General features: G+C 39.3%; 1 protein-coding gene across 1 annotated transcript in view; it reads right to left on the reverse strand.

Moving 5' to 3' along the window:
- The window catches only part of eya3.L (EYA transcriptional coactivator and phosphatase 3 L homeolog), a gene marked incomplete at its 5' end in the record, with an annotated part of 79,368 nt that extends 60,621 nt beyond the window's left edge, over nt 1-18,747 (reverse strand). The window contains 1 exon segment of the mRNA NM_001096525.1: nt 18,660-18,747.
- Nucleotides 18,748-20,908: the final 2,161 nt, after the last annotated feature.

Genomic DNA, 20,908 nt, shown 5'->3' on the forward strand with positions numbered 1-20,908 from the left:
GGAGTATAAAAAACTCTTAATAAAGTTAAAACATGTGATTACACCCCCCCCCCCAAACACACTTGATTCTTATAAGATCTATGTTATCTTCGAAATGGGGAACAAGACCTCAGATTATGTTTTGATAGTGGCACACATAACTAGGTATCTTCAGAGACTCTGAGAAACGTTCTATAACGAAAACCTTCCAGTAGAATTTAGTCTTGGAAAAGTCAGCTAAACAGTACCCTTCAGTGTCCCTGTTTCAGAAATTGTGGTCAAAATGGGTCTGCATATTTGGTCGGAGTGCCCTGTAGCAACCAGCAGACAGTGAAACTGTAAAAATCATTTAAAATTTGAAATTACTATTAAGGTGGTAAACAGAATTACCATTTCTTTCAATATGTAAAATCTTTTTTTTTGGGTGGAGATTGCCTTTAAGGGATATGGATGAACTCCTAGCAAAAACATGGAACGTGCTAGTTCAAATAAGAAAAACTAGTCAAAATCTTCCAGTCTGTCTGTTACCACTCCCAATATTTTTGAATATAAAGTGCTCATTTCAGTGGTTTAACTACCATACAGCAAACCTGCCGTAGGTTCTTAGAAGAAGAATTCTATGAAACCCCATTAAAGGAAATATTATTTGGATATTATTTTGTTACATAATTAATGCCAGTAATGTAAGAAAAAAAGTTAAATAACCCTCCCACACAGCATGTCATAGATATAAGACTTATTTTTAGTGGGGTTCATTTATAAACACTGGATAATAACCCATGGCAACCAATTAAATGTTTGCTTATACTATTCTTCCTGCAGCTTGTGAAAAAACACTCAGGTTACTGTGCAGGTGAAATTATAAATGAGCCCCGGCCGGCTTAACTGCAAAAAAAGCAACTGCAAGTTTTCTTCTGGGATTTACAGGGTTATGTTACCATGCTTCAAGGTGAAGTCTACCTTAGAATCCCCTTAAAGGAGAAGTACCCCCCCATACCAAAAGCCCCTTTAAAGAACCAGTAACATCAATTTTTAAAAAATCGTTAGTATACATCGGAAAAAAAACCACAAAGACAAATTAAACTTTAAAATCGCAAAGTCTTTATCAAGAAATAACTTACGGAAACTCCGCTAGCGCTCCTCTTCAGAAAGCAATCGGGCAATCCATCGTGCGGCACTCGAATTCTCATCTCAGCCTTCCTTATAGGAGATAGCTAGGACGGAGAAATCGAGCACCGCAAGATGGATCGTTGCCATGTCGCCTTTTCTGAAGAGAAGCGGAAGCGGAGTTTCGGTAAGTTATTTCTTAATAAAGGCTTTGCAATTTTAAAGTTTAATTTGTCTTGGTGGTTTTTTTTCTATGTATACTAATGAATTTTTTAAAAAAAATGTTTTGATGTTACTGGTCCTTTAACTGCCTGCCATTAATCCCCCCTCAAAGCACTGTGCATTAGTCAAAAAACAACCCCTTACAAAAAAATCTGGCCATAAAAAGAAAGAATACGAAGCGGCGGAAGATAGTGCCCTGGATCTCCACTGTTCTGCATTTTAGGGTCACATTTTTTAAGGGGCTCTTAATTTACTAATGATCAGTGTGGGCAGGGAGAGGGGGCTATGGAAGGTAGTTTAGGGGGGCTTTTGTTACAGAGGGGGGGTTTAGATCTCCTTTAAGCATGAAGATTTAGTGATAAGGGTATGGGACCGGTTATGCAGATTGCTGGGGACTTTGGATTCTCTTTTTTAAGTCTGCTAAAAAAAAAAAAAAATTTAAACATGAAATAAAATGAATAGGATTGTATTCTGATAAGGATTAATTGTATTTTAGTTGGGATCAAATACAAGGTACAGTTTAATAACTACAAAAAAAAGGAAATAATTTTTAAGAACGTGAATTATTTAATTAAAATGGAGCCTATTGCAGATGGCTTTCCTGTAATTCTGAGCTTTCTGGATAACGGGTTTCCAGATAAAGGAGCTCATACTTGTGTTTGAAATACATATTCACTGTATATTTTAGCAGTAAAAAAATAAATCTTTAGTTCTGCTCAACAATTTGGTAGTAAAAGTGATATCTGGGAGCAGAAAGAGAATCAAATTAAATAAAAATGTAGCCCTTTTTTGTTGTAAACCATCAAAAGACAAAAGAAAGAGAATAATCCCAAAAACACTAAAGAATGTTCCTGTGATTATTTTTGTCTATGAGATTCTAAAAAGTTAAAGGATATCATTACCCTACAGTTTTTACCGTTGTTTCCATAATTATTTTATACAAGCCTAATTAAGGGCAGTGACACACCAGGATATTAATCGCTAGAGATAAATCGCTGCTTCTCTGGGCGACTAATCTCTTGCACTCTCCAGTAAAAAGCTTTCCCATAGGCAATAATGTGAATTGCTGGTGGTAAAACCCATGTGTCGCTCCAGTCTCCCAAAATCGCTACAAGAGGAAACGATTTTGGGAGACTGGAGTGACACATGGGTTTTACCACCAGCAATTCACATTATTGCCTATGGGAAAGCTTTTTACTGGAGAGTGCAGGAGATTAGTTGCTCAGAGAAGCAGCGATTTATCGCTAGGGATTAATCTTCTGGTGTGTCACTGCCCTAATGCACTTTACTATTTTATCTATATCATTAAACAAATTGGATAGCTAAGAGTAATTTTGTTTCCTAAACTCAGGTTTACAATCTTATTTTATTCACTGTTAAAATGGCAACATTCATCCTTTTTTGCCAACAAGGAGTGGAAAAAAAAATTTATGCTGAAAGTTTTCTACCCATTCTTATAAAGGGACAGTTCACCATTACAAAACTTTTTAAATAGCTTATCACAAATACATTTTCCCCTTTGATTTCTATTTTCAATCCTTTACAGTTTTTCTCCCTATTGCATAAAGGTTTTGCAAGCTAGCTTAAGACCTTCTAAACTGTTAGGTGGTACATTTTTAGCAGCATCGGAGGAATGTCTGCAAACTAATGCATCGGTTGCTGTTTTAGACTGCAGTAAAGCTCCAAGAACCATGGTTTGTATGAAATGACGCTGCCACGGTTGCTGAAATAAGGGTCACCTATGTATCACATTGTATTAAGTATTAGTATTAATAAGTGGTCTGGCTTACTAAACTACAGTTGGGAAATAAGAGATAAAACAATAAAAAAAAAACTAAAACTGAAAATAATGAACCTTCTAAACATAATCAATATAAAACCTCAGCACTGTTTAGGAAATAATCATTTTACGAGGAACACATGGGATACGAAAAAAAGAGAAAATATCCAGTAGTTGTAAAGACTTGTAAGTGGAAAGGTACACTTATCAATATCAACAGGGGGTCCAGGTGCTGAAGCCCCAGACCTTCAGCTCAGGGAGGCAACGTAAGACATTCGAATTGCAGTGGTAGGCTGGCACAAAAACTGGACTTCGTGGAGGGTGGCCAACCTCTGAAATTCTTTTTGTACAATAAAACTTTTTTTATTTGCATCTACTTTTGGAGTAAAGTCCAGTTTTTGTGTCAGCCTACCACTGCAATTCGAATGTCATAGGAAATAATCATGTTATTCTTTACTATCCCTCTGTGAGCAATTTGTATCTCACTTTATCTGACAACAAAAAACTGTATGTATAGAGACAGACTGGTGAGAGGGGAATAGTGAAGGAAACTTTGTGCCTCTTATCAAATTCCTTACTTGGCTTTTTAGCAACAACCTGTTTTCAAAGATTCCAAGCAAGGAAGGCCACAAAAGAATAATAAAAAAAAACCAATTCAATAGTTTCCCAAAAAGGGGTGAAAGCATAGATACAGACTGTCTGTGGTTAGAATCATGTAAGAAAATCAATCTCAATCATCTTTTTGTTCTCTATTAAAACTTTGACCCCTAAAACTGCCCATATTCTGTACCTGGTTTAAAAAACAGAGCAGCTGACTTGGTGGGAAGCATCTTGTGCCTCCTCTCTGAAATCTTGTGACAAAATCAGACTTGAAACTAGTTTGGAGCTGGATTCAACTCCTGGTCAGAAATTGAAAAGAAAAGAACCACAAGCTAATTTTAAACAGGTACAGCAAATGATTTTGAGAGTCATTGGTAGTGTTGTTCAAAAGACAGCTGGTCTCTGAAATCATATAAACTATCCCTCAATGTTTTTGTCGAAATAAGACAATATCTTCAAAAAACAAAAATAGTTTTGCATTATGGACTATTAGAATATTTATTTGCATGCATAATGGCAATGATCTCAAAGGTCCACAATGGATTCTAGAACAATCATCGTATATACAGTACCTTCTGCACTTTAATAGAAAAGCTCCAGGCCCAGCTCTAACAAATCTCTTGGTATGCCACTAAATTTAGGAAACCACAGTCAAAAATAAAATAATCCAAGAACAGTCCATGGAAGAGTATAACGAAGATACAAAATTACAGCCAAAAAAGTACTGCACTGAGAGGAGTGGAAGGTTATGCTGATGCTGTCTGGCCACTTATGCTACTCAGGAGTCAAACACACAATTGTGCTACCACCAAATAAGAAAAAACATGTACGGTAGGACTACAAAATGCACCAAAACTGCTAATTGCTATCAATATCTGATCTAAACATTGCCTTGTGCAAAATTAAAGGAATGAAAACACTCTATAAATTAACTATGAATAAAGTACTTTCGTCAGAAATCTTGCATTGTGTATTTTTTTTCTTTATAACTCCCTATGAAACAAATATCTCCAATTATAAATCTCCCACCAAATGCTTTGATAGGTTTAACAGACATCCCATTCATCTGGACTATTGGGAAATTACAAACATTTGTCAAAAACATCATGTCCAAAATACCCTAGCAACAATGCATAGATCTGAATAAGAGACTGGAATATGAATAGGAAAGAGCCTGAATAGAATGATGAGTAAAACAAGTAGCCGTAACAATACATTTATAGCTTTACAGAGCATTTGTTTTTTTAGATGGGGTCAGTGACCCAGATTTGAAAGCTAGAAAGAATCAGAAGGCAAATAATTCAAAAACTGTAAAAAGTAAAAAATGAAGACCAATTTAAATATTGTTTAGAAATTCATATATACTTGTCCTCCAATGACATAATGGCACAAGGTTAGTCAAAACATCCAACCCACCTAGATACAACCCAAAAATCACCCTTGAGAGAGATGTCTTTAAACTACCCCAATGTGACCAGCACTGGAGTGGGGCTCCAGATTAGCTGCAATAGTGCAAGCTAGAATGCTATATTTATTCTGTAGAATGTTTTACCATACCTGTGTAAAAAGCTCTAGAAACTCTCTGTTTGTTTAGGATAGGAGCTGCAGTATTAACATGGTGTGACATCACTTCCTGCCTGAGTCTTTCCCTGCTCTGGGCTCAGATTACAGTAGAGAAGGGAGGGGGTGGGGAAGAGGAACAAACTGAGCATGCTTTTGCCCAGGGCAATGAGGTTTAAGCTGAAGGCAGGAAGTCTGATACAGAAGCCCATGTTTACACAATAGAAGGAAAGAAATGTGCTGTTTCTTTTGACAGGGGACTCAGAGCAACATTACTTTGGGGGTTTACTGGTATATTTAGATGGACCTTTCTGATAAGGCTTACTTAGTTTTAACCTTTCCTTCTCCTTTAAGGGAAAAAAAGTGTTGAAAAGTGAAAATGTAAGTTTTCTTATTAGAAAGACCCCAACCAACTTCCACATGTTCAGGACAAATTAGATGGGGCTATTATTTGCTTAATGCTCCTCCCAAACACAAAAAAGGTTTTGGTCCAATGATGTCAGCTAGTTATTTATCACTCTGTAAGATATGCCAATACTTATGAATGACCCTTTCTGTAAATTTGCTGGTTTCACTCAACTCCAATACAACCGGTATTGGTCTCGCCTTAACTATACTACTTACACCCTCCTCTAGGACATGTTCCCTCTCTCTATTGCTCTTTGGATATATTCATTGGGAGTTAATAGCTCACACCTCCGCTTACTCAAAGCCTTTTTCCACAAAAATTCCCCAACACTCACTGGATAACCTTTTTATGAATAATGGCTGTCTTATTTCTAAAGTCTGATATATTACTACAATTTTTAAAATACAGAGGAATCTACCATAGGGTATAATCGACAACCATTTTGACTAACGATAACTATCCTATTTAATATAGGAGTAAGTATCTACCCCCTTAACAAGACAACTAAACCCCAGAGATATAACAGCCCCTTCAACTGCCCTCTATCTGCCCCTTTACCTCTCCCTCCCTGCACAGTGTATCTATATTAGCACTCCCCAGGGGGCTTCAACTTCCCATGTGCAAATAGACCCGAATGGACAGAAGATGGTGCTGAGGGACCCTGCTGTGCTGCTCTACTTGCACTCAGGATTCCCATTAGGAACGCTAATATAGGTTATACACTGTGTGGTGAGGGAGAGGCGAAGGGGGAAAATCAAGGGCAATTGAGAGTGCTGTTATATCTCGGGGGGGGGGGGTAAGTTCTCCTTTAAAGGAGTAGTTCGCCTTCCAAACACTTTTCTCAGTTGAGGTGTTTTAAGATTGTTCACCACAAATAAAGACTTTTTAAATTGCTTTCAATCTTTTATTCTTGAACAAAATTTAAGTTCCTGTCTCTGGTGTTTCAGTCTGGCAACTCAGTAATTCAGGTGCAAATTCTGAACTGTTACAAATCGCTAATGCCATTAATTTAAGGGAGCAGTCATGTAGGATACCATACCACTTAGTTATAAACTCAGTATTGTGAATATGTGTTGGCACCTTAAGTGTACTTTTCCAAACCATATTTAATTTTTCCAAACCATATTTATCCCACCACAATCCAAATGCTATTAGAAGGTACATTGAAGGACCAACCAATATCTTTTAACTTTCCCCTAAAAGTCCAGTTATATAAGAAAGAAAAACTACCCCCATGTGCCATTATCAAAGTGTAAAGGTATATGTTTTGAAAACCATAAAAAAAGTAAGGATTTTTAAAATAAACAAGTTTCTTTGTGTAATCTCTTAAATATATAATAATGTCCTCAACACCCTTCAGACTCGGTAAACTAGAAGGGAGCCTAAAAATACAGGTGAAAAGGTGAAAGATTACTACTAATATTAGTCTTTGCAGGTAAAATAAGACCAATTGAAATTTTATATAAATTTCTAAGACAGTGGATGAGAATTCCCCACCCTAAAAAAATGAGGGAGCCGTAGAATACTAAGGCTTCCACCGCAGACAAAAATAATAACAAAACTATGAATATCAATAGAATCTATAACCATTTTACACCCACAAGTGATTGCAATGGCTATGCACACTTGAACAGAGGTTAGCCGTAAATTATATTCTTTTATTCAACAATAATAACAAGTAGTGGCTGGCCAGCCTATTAAATTATAAAAACACATTGTTATGTTATTATACCGTCATATGAAAAAGTTTGGGAGCCCCTCTCAGCCTGCATAATAATTTACTCCACTTTCAACAAAAAAGATAACAGTTTGTCTTTCATTTCCGAGGAACATCGGAGTACTGAGGTGTTTTCTGAACAAAGATTTTTAGTGAAGCAGTATTCAGTTGTATGAAATTAAATCAAATGTGAAAACCTGGCTGTGCAAAAATTTTGGGTACTGACAGCACCAAATTGGTTGGATTAGCTTGTTAAGCCTTGAACTTCATAGGCAGGTGTGTCCAATCAGAAGAAAGTATTTAAGGTGGCAAATTGTATGTTTTGCTTCTGTTTGACTCTAATCTGAAGAGTGACAGCATGGGATCCTCAAACCAACTTTTTTGCAACTCTTCTTTGCATTGTTCAGTATCATGGTTTAGGCTACAAAAAGCTATCTCAGAGGTTTAAACTGTAAGTTGCAACTGTAAGGAATGTAATCACAAAATGGAAGGCCACAGGCACACTGGCTGTAAAACCCAGGTCTGTCAGGCCAATTAAAATACAGGAGCAGCACACCTGGAGGATTGTGAGAATGGTTACAGACAACCCAAAGATCAGCTCCAAAGACCTGCACAAACACATTGCTACAGATGGTGTATATGTACATCATTCTACAATTCAGTGCAATTTGCACAAAACATCAGTATGACAGGATGATGAGAAAGAAGCCTTTCTGCACTCACGCCACAAACAGAGTCGCTTAATGTATGCAAAATTGGAACAAAGCAATTTGGAGTGATGAGACAAAAATTTCGTTATTTGGTCATAACAAAAAGCGTTTTGCATGGCGGAACAAGAACTGTGCATTCTAAAAAAACACCTGCTACCTACTGTTACATTTGGTGGAGGTTCTATCATGCTGTGGGGCTGTGTGTCTAGTTCAGGGACTGGGGTCCTTGTTCAAGCATCAGTCACAAAGTTGAACTTACTCAGGGGTTGGATATTCCAACAAGACAATGACCCTAAACAGAATTTAAAATCTACAAAGACATTTATGCAGAGGGAGAAGTACAATATTCTGGAATGGCCGTCACAGTCCCGAAAATCTCATTGAAAATCTATGGGATGATTTGAAGCAGGCTGTCCATGCTCCGTAACCATTACATTTAACTGAACTGGAGAGATTTTGTATGGACGAATGGTCAAAAATACCGCCATCCAGAATCCAGACACTCATCAAAGGCTATAAGAGGCGTCTAGAGGCTGTTACATTTGCAACAGGAGGCTCAACTAAGTATTAATGTAATATCTCTGTTGGGGTGCCCAAATTTATGCACCTGTCTAATTTTGTTATGATGCATATTGCATAGTTTCTGTTAATCCAATAAACGTTATGTCACTGCTGAAATACTACAGTTTTCAAAAGGCTTGTTATATATCATATGACTGTATTTGTATTTAATATTAATTTTGATTTGTAGAATACACTAAATGTCTTGCTCTAGGGGTCCATTACAATTTTTAAAATAGCATAAATTAATACAGGATTGTAATAGAAACCGGTCATATTTAAATACACTCAAATTTAATAACCAAAACAATCATACTAAAGAAAGGTATATGGAAAACTGTATTCCTTCTTGATCCTTCTTAAAGGGAATGTAAAGGCAAAAGAATAAAATCCAATTTTTACTTTCTTTAATGAACAATAAACCTATCTCCAATATATTTTAAATAAAAAATTTCTTAGTTTTACTTGCTCTGACTGCTGCAGATACGAAACTTCAGCCTCCCAACTGAAGCCCAGACCACATTGAGCATGTGCAAAGTCTTGGTCTTTCAAAGATGTTTAACAGTTACAAGATGGTGACACACTGTGGGCAACTTTGAAAGCATAAATCATTTGTTTTATTAGGGTTCTGGTGCAGTAAGTTCATATTTACGTTTAGTATACAAAATAGAGCATTTCTAGCATTATTCTATTTAAGACTTTAGTTTCCCTTTAAAATAAAAATATGTACTAGAACAGAAGTTTTTACCCTAACGGCCTCTTTATAAATAAAGGTATTTCGTAATTCCATTTGGAATACAGTTTTAGCCGTCTTAAGTAAATCATATAGAAGAACTTTGCTTTTCGTTTCTTTCTCCAAACTGAAAACTGGATGCCTTCCCAGCATGGCGCCATACAGGATGCATTCTTTTACAGTGGCATATCTTATATCCTTATTTACAAACCTTACTTGATCACAGAGTGGAGACTACAAAGAGTGGTGGTAAATGGAACATTTTCTAATTGGACCAGTGTTGTTAGTGGAGTACCTCAGGGCTCTGTACTAGGTCCCTTGCTTTTCAACTTGTTTATTAATGACCTGGAGGAGGGCATTAAAAGTACTGTTTCTTTTTTTGCTGATGATACTAAAAATTGTGCAGGATGCTGCCACTTTTCTGGGCAGTGTCATTCTGTGGCCACTAAAGCAAATAAAGTTCTGTCTTGCATAAAAAAGGGCATTAACTCAAAGGATGAAAACATAATTAAGCCCCTTTATAGGTCCCTGGTAAGGCCTCATCTGAAGTATGCAGTGCAGTTTTAGACTACAGTCCTTAAGAGGGATATAAATGAGCTCGAGAGATTGCAGAGACGTGCAACCAAACTGGTTAGACGGATGGAAAATTTAAATTATGAGGGTAGACTGTCAAGGTTGGGGTTGTTTTCTCTGGAAAAAAAAGACGCTTGCGAGGGGACATGATTATACTTTACAAGTACATTAGAGGGCATTATAGACAAATAGCAGGGGACCTTTTTACCCATAAAGAGATTCACCGCACCAGAGGTCACTCCTTCAGACCAGAAGAAAAGAACTTTCATTTGAAGCAACGTAGATGGTTCTTCACAGTGAGGACAGGGAGGTTATGGAATGCACTGCCAGGTGATGATGTGATGGCTAATTCTATTTATGCCTTTAAGAGTGTATAGCCTCTATAGTTAGTATAGATATGGGTATATATAATTTATTTGAAAGTAGGGAAGGGTGCGTGTATGGATGCTGGGTTTTCATTTGGAGGGATTGAACTTCATGTCTTTTTTTTGTTTAACCTATTATCTATGTAACTATGTAACTATGTAACATTCCCAGTTGAATTATTTTTCAGAATCCTGCTCTAGTATTCATTGTACCGGATCCAAACAGGCATGCAGCCAAGTCATCCTAATCTTTGCCTTCTTTACACCACCATCCTACCAGCATTACACCCCACTGTCATCCTTGCTTGTTCCCAGTGTTCTCCATATAAACAAAATAAATATGTGCCACCACCACCTCTTACATTCTAAAGTAGTTTTTACAGATACCGTCAGGATAGTACTGTGCGTTTAGGCAAACAGTGTGCAGTCCTACGGCCTTCTTGAAGAAACATTCTCGTGGATGCGCAATGTGTGGGCCGGAAGGGAAAAAATGCTTGGAGAGAACATTCGTTTGTTCGCTTACCTTGTGTTATTTTTAACTAAGTACTGAGTTGCTGTCTCTAAGGTACCATACACACACAAAAAAAAATAAATCGATTTTAATAAGATCTGATAGTATCGAATTATCAAGGCAATGGTAAAATAGATATAATCTCTCCTATAGCATCTTCCTGGAAATCAATTGGATAGGATTGGTCAGGAAACAAACAAATATGCCAAAAGACACAGATATTTGTCATTTACCAATTACTTACTGCATACTTGGGTGATATCAGCAATTACAGCAAAATCAGAAATGAGACCATGACCCTACACTGTACTAATCTGATCAGTCAACTTAAAAAAAAAAAAAACAGACACTAGTAAAAACAGTCTCATCCATGTGTCTCCGCCAATCAATAACTGGTCAGAGGAGTTTCTGTTTAGCCCCATGAGGCTACTAGGTCAGGAGTGCCAATTTGCCAGTCAAGCACAGACACTGAATTAACAAATTTAGGAGCCTATAAGAATTTTGCAACCAAAGAATGCAATAAAAGCAAGTAGCACATTTATTATGTACAGGTATGAAGTACATTAATTATAGAACAGGTATATAATAAAAGGTGCAACGTTTACTACAGCCACCAGTCATCAGGTAGCATTTACGGGTCACCTGTTTAAAAGCAAAACAGGTGTGTTGCTCTGGGTCACTGCATTTAGGCAAACTTTGTGCCTTCTATTATTTTCTACATATTGGGATTGGTATTAAGCTGAAGTACTAAAAACATCAGGTAATTCATGAGCTGTTTTTAAAGCATAAAGAATATTTTGCATACTATATCATACAGTTATAGTATGTGAATTATTCACACAAGTAAAAGTAATAGATTGCTGACAAGCAATAATAGCAGTTATCTGGAACTCTCTGGACTTGGGGGGTTTTCGAGATAAGGGGTATTTCCATAATTCTTTGTTCCATTCAGCTTCCACTTCTTTTTTCTTCAATGGTCCCAAGCCAACGCATGTGCAGTAGAAGAAAGAAGCAGGAAGATTATCGTTCCATGGTTCTCAGAAACCCCATATGAGCAATATATTTCTAAATTGTCTATTGTATTAATATGTGTTTGAAGAGTGCAGACAGGTGTGGGCGAGTCACAAATTTTACTTTATTAGAAAACAAACAACTAGACTCTTGCTACCTTGACTCTTACTACAATTAACAGATCATTGCTGGTTTACTCTAGACTAAATTGACTCCAGTGTTGTAAATTTCCCCCATAGTGTATTTATGACTTTACAGGGGCCTCCTTACCTCAAGGTTCTGTCTATAGTATAGACAAGCACGGTCCGTTACAAAGGCTAAAGAGCTACCAACCATGGATATAATTGAAAGCATAGGCCACAGTGTGAACATAGATACACTGCCTAAAGGTATGGTCTTAGATTAAGATTAAGAGTGCAGAAGAACACTACACATGCAGTTTTGCCAAGAGACAGATGGCAGACACACAAAAGGACAGGCCAGTCACTAAACCACCACACTCCAGTCTTACAGAGTGAGGAATTTACTATAGTTAGATGAGATAGTGGGCAAAGGAAGGGAAAATAGAAGAGGATTTTTGGTTGAACATATAAATATAGTACCAGTATTAAATTGTATGTTTGCAAATGCAAGGAGTCTGACTGGTAAATGGAAGAGCTGGAGGTGTTGGTGCTGGAGGGAAAATATGATGTGATTGGTGTGGCCGAAAAATGGCAGCCACATGACTGGGCAGTTAAAGTGGTGGTTCACCTTTAAGTTAACTTTTAGTATACTAGTAGTTATAGAGTGGCCAATTTTAAGCAACGTTTCAATTGGACTACGTAATTTATTTGTCATAGTTTTTTTAATTAATTATTTGCCCTTTCCTTCTAACTCTTTACAGCTTTCAAATGGGGGTCACTGACACCTTCTAAAACAAAGGCTCTGTAAAGCCACATATATATTGTTATTGCTGTTTTTTATTCCTCATCGTTCTATTCAGGCTTCTCCTGTTCATATTGTAGTCTTTTATTCAAATCAATACATGATTGCTGGAATTGCAAACTGGAGAGCTGCTGAGTAAAAAGCTAAATAACCCAAAAATCACAAATATTTAAATGTATTCCCTTAAAGAACAAGGAAAGAAACTAAAGAAGTAGCTAGAAATGTTGTACATTATGTTTTGACCTTCTGTACCAGCCCAAGGCAACCACATCCCTTTAGCAGTAAAGATCTGTGTCTCCAAAGATGCCCCAGTAGCTCCCCATCTTCTTTTCTGCTGATTCACTGCACATGCTCTGTGCTGCTGTCACTTACTGAGCTTATGGACCCACTCACAATATACAGTACACATAGAATAGAAATGTCACAATATAAGGCTGATTAGTAATTAATACAGATAATTACTAAATGGCATCACAGAAACCAGTGCAATTAGCATCAGTATTTAATAATCAGTCCTGTAGCATCAGCTAATAATACAGACCAACCTCATCTTCTGCTTGATAATTTGCAACGACCCCTAAGCTTTGCTTCGCAACAGCTGCTCAGAATCCACTGAGCATGTGAGAGTCGCAGACACTTTCCAAGATGGTGACCCCCTGTGACAAGTTTGAAGTCCTGGATCATTGCTGCTACTGACAAGATGAAGCTTTAGGCTGGTGCATAAGTGCAGTATTTACAATTTGGCATTTTTAGCCAAATTCATTTTTAGGGTTTAGTTCTCCTTTAAGGGAGTGCTCCCCAAACAGTAGCTTGTGAGCAACATGTTGCTCTCAAACCCCTTGGATGTTGCTCTCAGTGTCATCAAAGCAGGTGCTTATTAATTGCATAAAAACTAAGTATAGTGCCAAGTAGAGCCTCTTATAGTGCCAAGTAGAGCCCTTATTTGGCACCCAAAGGGACCTTTTCATGCTTGTATTGCTCCCCAACTCTTAGTAAATTTAGAAGCACCAAAAATCACCCTATGGGGCTTAATATAGAATTAAAGAAGTTAATAGGAAAGAAGAGAAAGGCATGTAAAAACAACAAGTCTGTTGGGACAGAAGTTGCCAATGAATATAAACACTATAATAAATATTGTAAAACAGCAATCCAAAAGGCAAAGAAAGGAACTGAAGAGTGCATTGCGGCTGAGGGTAAGACTAACCCCAAAAAGTTTTTAGGTATATTAATAGTAAAAAGATGCAGGTTGAGAGTGTTGCTCCATTAAATAATGGTACGAGTATGGTTGTAACAGATACAGAAAAGGCAAATGTGCTAAATCAGTTCTTTAATTCAGTGTATACAATAGAGGAGTCGGAGTTCCAAGGCTGACTTCATAGCTGCACTGATGGCTCAGCTCAATCTAGTCAGTGGCTGGCTCAGGATGTTATTCATAAAGCTTTAATAAATATTAATTTAAACAAGGTGCCAGGGCCAGGTGGCATACACCCCTGGGTTCTAAGAGAGCTTAGTTCAGTTTAAGACCAGCCCCTATGTCTGATTTTCTCAGATTCGCTTTCATCTGGTAAGGTACCTGTGGACTGGAGAAAAGCTGATGTAATTCCAATATTTAAAAAAGGGATTATGATCTCAGCCTGGCAATTATAGGCCAGTACGTTTAACATCTGTGGTGGCCAAATTTATTTTTGTTTTAGTGAATGGCATTATGAGCAGCAATCAGCATGGTTTTATGAAGGCTAGGTCATGTCAGACAAATTTGATTGCTTTTTATGATGAGGTAAGTAAGATGTTAGTAAGTAAAGGTGGCCATACACGGATAGATCCGCTCGTTTGGCGATGTCGCCAAACGAGCGGATCTCCCTCCGATATGCCCACCTTGAGGTGGGCAATATCGGGCTGATCCGATCGTGGGCCCTAGGGCCCAACGATCGGATCCTAGCGTTCGCCAAACGGGCGGTCGGATCGCGGGACCGCATCAACTAACAGATGCGGCCGCGATCCGACGGGATTTTTAATCCCATCCGATCGAGATCTGGCCGACTTTCGGCCAGATCTCGATCGGGGAAGCCCGTCGGGGGCCCCCATACACGGGCCAATAAGCTGCCGACACGGTCTGTCGGCAGCTTTTATCGGCCCGTGTATGGCCACCTTAAGTGGGAACGGCAGTAGATGTCATCTATTTGGATTTTTCCAAAGTGTTTGAAACAGTGCCCCACAAATGACTGCTTTCTAAACTATGGTCTATTGGGCTTAATAAAGTATTTTGCACATGGATAGAAAACGGACTACAGGATCAGGTACAGAGGGCGGTTGTTAATGGTAAATTCTCTACTTGGAGTAATGTTCGAAGTGGGGTCCCTCAGGGCTCTGTATTGGGTCCAATTTTATTTAACTTGTTCATTAATGACTTAAAGTGATATTGACACTTAAAAACTACTTTTTAAAATAAGAATGTACCTATAGGTCATGCTGATTTTTTTTGCGGAGAGGTTTGTTTTTGTAAGTAATTGTTAGTTGAAGTTCCTAAACCTGACTGTTCCCTCTAAGCCTGTCCGTTAAAGTTTCTAATGCTAATGGACTCCTGCTGCACAAATAAGGCAGCCCCCCCTCATAGGCAATCACAGGGAGTCAGATAGGTAATGTAAAAACATTGGACAAATACTTTAAGGCAAAATTATAAGAAGACCAAAAAGTAAACATTATGGTAGATGTAAATAAAGGATACATTTCTGGTGTCAGCATCTCTTTAAGGTGGCCATACACATGGAGATCCACGGATCTCTACCGATATGCCCACATTTAGGTGGGCGATATCGGGCTGATCCGATCGTGGGCCTTAGGGCACAATGATCGGATCAGAATGGAGGCCATACGGGCGGTTGGATTGCGGGACCACATCAACACCAAAACAGATGCAGGCCGCGATCCGATGGGATTTTTTACCCTGCCCAATCAACATCCGATAACGACATCCAGATATCGATCAGGGAAGCTCGTCGGAGGGCCCCCCACACGGCCAATAAGCTGCCGACTTAGTCTGTCAGCAGCTTATTTTGGCCTGCATATGGGGACCTTTAAGTAATGCATTAGTGTTTGCAGATGACACAAAACTATCCAGCCCAATTAATCCCATCCAGTATGTGGCATCCTTGCAACAGGATCTTGACAAACTGGCAATCTGGGCAGATAAGTGGCAAATGAGAAAAATATCCAAACCACATATACCCCTAATGGGACTGCACTAGGCAAATCCATTGTGGAAAATAACCTTGGAGTACTTGATGATAAACTTGGCTGTAGCAAGCAATGCCAGTCAGCAGCATCAAGGGCAAATAAGGTCTTGAGCTGTATTAAAAGGGGCATTGATTCACGGCAGGAAGGGGTCATTCTTCTTAGAGAGCACTGGTAAGGCCCCATCTAGAATATGCAGTACAGTTTTGGTCTCCAGTACTCAAACAGGACATTATTTTATTAGAAAAAACACAAGAAGGAGAGCACTCACCCACGACAAAGGACGACTGGACTCTCTGTGCTGATACGTGAATGCGCCTCCGGAACACACGCTGTAATTTTGTATCAAATAGTAAAGTGCTCTTGAGGAAGTGGCGTGAGGCGATTAATAAACTTCAACTTTTAAGATCCGATACTGCCTGGTGCTCCGTGGAAAAGTTACTATAGTTTTATTAGAAAGGGTACAGAGAAGGGCAACTAAGCTGGCAAAAGGTATGGAAAATCGTAGCTATGAGGAAAAACTGGCCAAGTTGGGGTTGTTCACACTGGAGAAGAGTTGCTTAAGGTGTGATATGATAGCTATGTAAAAATATATAAGGGGATCATTTAATAATCTCTCTAATGCTTTATTTACCAGTAGGTCTTTCCATCTGACGTGAGGTCACCCAATCGGATTAGAAGAAAAAAGAGGTTCCGCCTAAATATTCAGAAGGGATTTTTTTACAGTGAGAGCAGTAAAGATGTGGAATTCTCTCCCTGAATCGGTTGTACAGGCTGAAACAGTAGATAGCTTTAAAAAGGGGTTGGATGGCTTTTTAGCAAGGGTGGGAATAAAGAGTTATGGAAGATAGCTCATAGTTTCAATATTCAATGGTTTTGCAAAATAAAAATAAAAAATATTTTTGAGCCCTGTGAAGTTTCCAGTATCATAACACTAAATAAAACCAGCAAGTGCAGTCGGATGCAGTACCAGTGGTCAAAGCATAATAAGACTGATCCAAAAATCTTATGTGGAAACTACATGGAAGCTTTGCCATCCGACGCAAGACGCCTATCAGATGCGAACTCTGCATCTTCAATCAACGAGATAAAGTCTATGATGCTGACAAACTTTTTTGAAATACATTGACTGTTGAATGCAGATGCATGAACAAACCACACCATCCAAATTTATCTGATCTGGCTTTACATTCTAGCTTTCGGAATCTGATTTTGTAGGATCCAACAAAATTTAGTGCTGTTGCATGTTGTTCTGTGGCAAGATCAGATAAAACCTGACCCACAAAATCTGTTCAAAATCTCCCATGTAATTTAGTACTAAATTGCAAGCAGATGAGCCGCAAAAACAAAATCTAAATAACTCAAAAACTGCAGATTGAAAAAAATGAAGGTAAACAGCATACTGCACCAGAATATCAATGTCCACATCATCATAAAGGTTAATTCAAGAAGTGCTCCGAAATATTGAAGCAAAACAGACACCCATAACAAGTGGGTGAAAATACTAATTGAAAAGAACAAGTTGCATATACTAATGTATTCCTGTGCAGTGGAATGTATAAAAGATCCACTGCAAGAGAATGCACCAGAAAACATTTGTGTGTAAAGGCCCCCATACACGGGCCAATAAAAGCTGCAGACAGACCGAGTCGGCAGCTTATTGGCCCGTGTGTGCGGCCATCCCTGATCGATATCTGCCCAAAAGTCGGCCAGATGCCAATTGGGCAGGTTAAAAAATCCTGTTGGATTGTGGTCGCATCTTTTCGTTAATGCAGTGCACACAATCGGATCAGACCGATATCGCCAACCTCAATGTGGGCATATCGGGGATAGATCCGCTCATTTGGCGACATCGCGAGCGGATCTCCCTGTGTATGGCCACCTTAAGAGGCCTTAGTGTCTACAAAACTGTGCCTGACTGAATGCAATAATGAGGATAGACTGTCAAGGTTGGGGTTATCTTCCTGGAAAAAAGGCACTTGCGAGGGGACATGATTACACTTTACAAGTACATTAGAGGACATTATAGACAAATAGCAGGGGACCTTTATACCAATAAAGAGGATCACCGTACCAGAGGCCACACCTTTAGACTAGAAGAAAAGAACTTTCATTTGAAGCAACGTAGGGGGTTCTTCACAGTCAGGACAGTGAGGTTGTGGAATGCACTGCTCTGCACTTTTAGCAAAGTTAATTGTCAGTATTGTCTATAGCAGTGTATTCTGTAGCCACAACAAGTAACTTACTGCTGCTAGTAGTTCTGTGTGTCTTTACCCTAAACGTTGGCTCTGAAATGTAAGGGGTAGAATAGTGTAACAGTGTAGTAGGCAATGGACTAGTAACTAGCGCCTCACACCACTGACAGCATGGCTGCAACTAACTCCAAGGACAGGCTTCTTGCTATGAGACTATAAAGAGTTTAAACCTACACAACGCACCTAAATAACCCCGCTATGTGGCTAGATCGACATTTACACAGGGGTCGGACAACCAGGACACGCAGAAAGACGGGGCACTAAACTTAAGGCAGACTCCCTGCACTCCAGCTCTAAGGCCCCACACAGTGCGTGTAAGCAGGAGGCGGGACTCATTATACCATAACACAGGCACATGTAACAAGACGACAGGCGCACAATACTTTCAAGCTCACAAAATCTTTCGCTTACCCCGCTCAGGGAGTGCTCCCCACACAACCCCTGTGTCAAATTGGGCAGCGCAGTCACGGTGACTTCAATTCCCGATTTCCCGTCTCTCTACTACCAAACTCAGCACTTCCGCCCGTCCGGGACATGCGTGTTCACCGGCGCAACAACGTAAAGAGGCGTGGTAACGCTGAAAAATGCTAACGAAGGAGAATGGAGCGAAAGCCCTTCTGATTGGTGGCGTAGAGGATAGGGGTGTGGCAAAACAGGATGCGGGAATGTGCTTAGTGTGTGTGTAGTTAGTATGCCCCAAACTAGGGATAAATGAAGAGCTGACTTCATCAAGCTGAGTATGGGAAGCACATGTACAGGCTCCAATGGGTTATTCTAGATCAACTGCACTCAGCAGACATTTTTAAGGGTTAGTAAAAGTTGTATTTTCCTTTGCTCAATAGAAACACATGATGCGCAAGAGCCACGAATATACTGTAAATTGTATTTTTATAAACAATGCTAGGGGCAGATTTATCAAGGGTCGAAGTGAAATCGAGGGAATTTTCGAAGTTTAAAAATTTGAAATTCAAAGTAATTTTTTGGATACTTCGACCATCGAATAGGCTACTACGACTTCGACCTTCCATTCGAAGTAAAATCGTTGACTATTCGATAATCAAAGTACTGTCTCTTTAAAAAAACTTTGTCTTCAATACTTCGCCAACTTAAACCTGCAAAGTGCTATGTTAGCCTATGGGGACCTTCCAGAGCATATTTCTAAGTTTTTTGTATTCGAAGGAAAATGGTACGAAGAAGTACGATTGGAGTATGATCGTACGATCAGAATACGATCGTACGATGCAAAAAATCATACGAATTCGACTTCGAATTTCCTAGTATTCAATTCGATGGTCGGATTTCAAAGTATTTTCCACTTCGAAATTCGACCCTTGATAAATCTGCCCCTTAGTGATGTAATGACCACATATCTCACTGAAACCTGCTTATTATAATAAATAGTGTACCCCTGTTATAAAATATAAGCCAGGGATCTGCACCAATGAGGCATGTTGAGAAACTGGCCCCCACTAGATACCAGGGGCAGCAAAAAGTCACTCCTGGTGATTTTAAAGGAGAAGTAAAGGCGGGCCTATTTAATTTGGGGCAGTGTCAGACTGGGGTGCCTGGGGCTCACCAGGAAACCTCATCTCAAGATCTTTACACCAAATTGATAGATCTAGGACTCAGCTCATCACTGTGTCAGTGGATCCCCAACTTTCTCACAGACAGACCCCAATCAGTGAGGGTAGGGGAACATGTCTCTATCTCACTCAGTACTGGAACGCCTCAGGGCTGTGTTTTAAGCCCCCTGCTGTACTCACTGTACACTTATGACTGTGTAGCCACGTCAGACACCACCTCCATTGTCAAGTTTGCTGATAACACTATTGTGGTGGGCCTGATCTCTGACAACACCGAGAAGATCTACCTGGAGGAGATTAGGAACCTAGAGAACTGATGCCAGGAGAACAACCTCCTCCTAAATCGTCAGAAGGAGCTGATTGTGGACTTTAGCACAAAAGCAGACGAGGAATTACGAGCCTCTGCACATCAGTGGTGCGCCAGTGGAGAGAGCGAACAGCTTCCGATATCTGGGTGTGCACATCACACAGGACGTGTCATGGTCCTGTCACATCAACACCCTGGCAAAAAAGGCCGTCAGCATCTCTTCTTCCTTAGAAGACTTAGAGACTTCCATCTGCCTCTGAGGGTGCTTAAGAAGTTTTACTCATGCACCATTGAAAGCATCCTGATGGGAAATATATGCACCTGGTATGGAAACAGCACCAAGCAGGACACATTCGGCCTAACATATCATTCAATCTGAGCTTCCTGACCTGTCTGTCTACACTAAGCAGTGCAGGACCAAAGCCAGGAAGCTGATGAAAGACCTCTCCCATTTCAACAATGGACTTTTCTCACTGCTGAGGTCAGGGAAGCAATTCTGCTCCCTTTGGGTAAGGCCAGACGAGGAGATTCGGGGAGATTTTGTCGCCGATGCGTTTTCAATAGTCGCCTAAAGTTGCCTCCCTGTATCAGGTGTAGGACTGGACTCTCTCATATATCACATAAATGCACATGCACTTAATAACTTTAATAACATTAACAATAATGTACTTCATTAATATACATCAGTTCATGTTTTATCTCTTATGAAACTCTTTTATTTCCTTCTTTCTTTTTTTTTACTGTAAATTCTTATGGTCAGGCATTGCACA

This window comes from Xenopus laevis, chromosome 2L (genome assembly GCF_017654675.1).
Source record: "Xenopus laevis strain J_2021 chromosome 2L, Xenopus_laevis_v10.1, whole genome shotgun sequence".
Lineage (NCBI taxonomy): Eukaryota > Metazoa > Chordata > Amphibia > Anura > Pipidae > Xenopus > Xenopus laevis.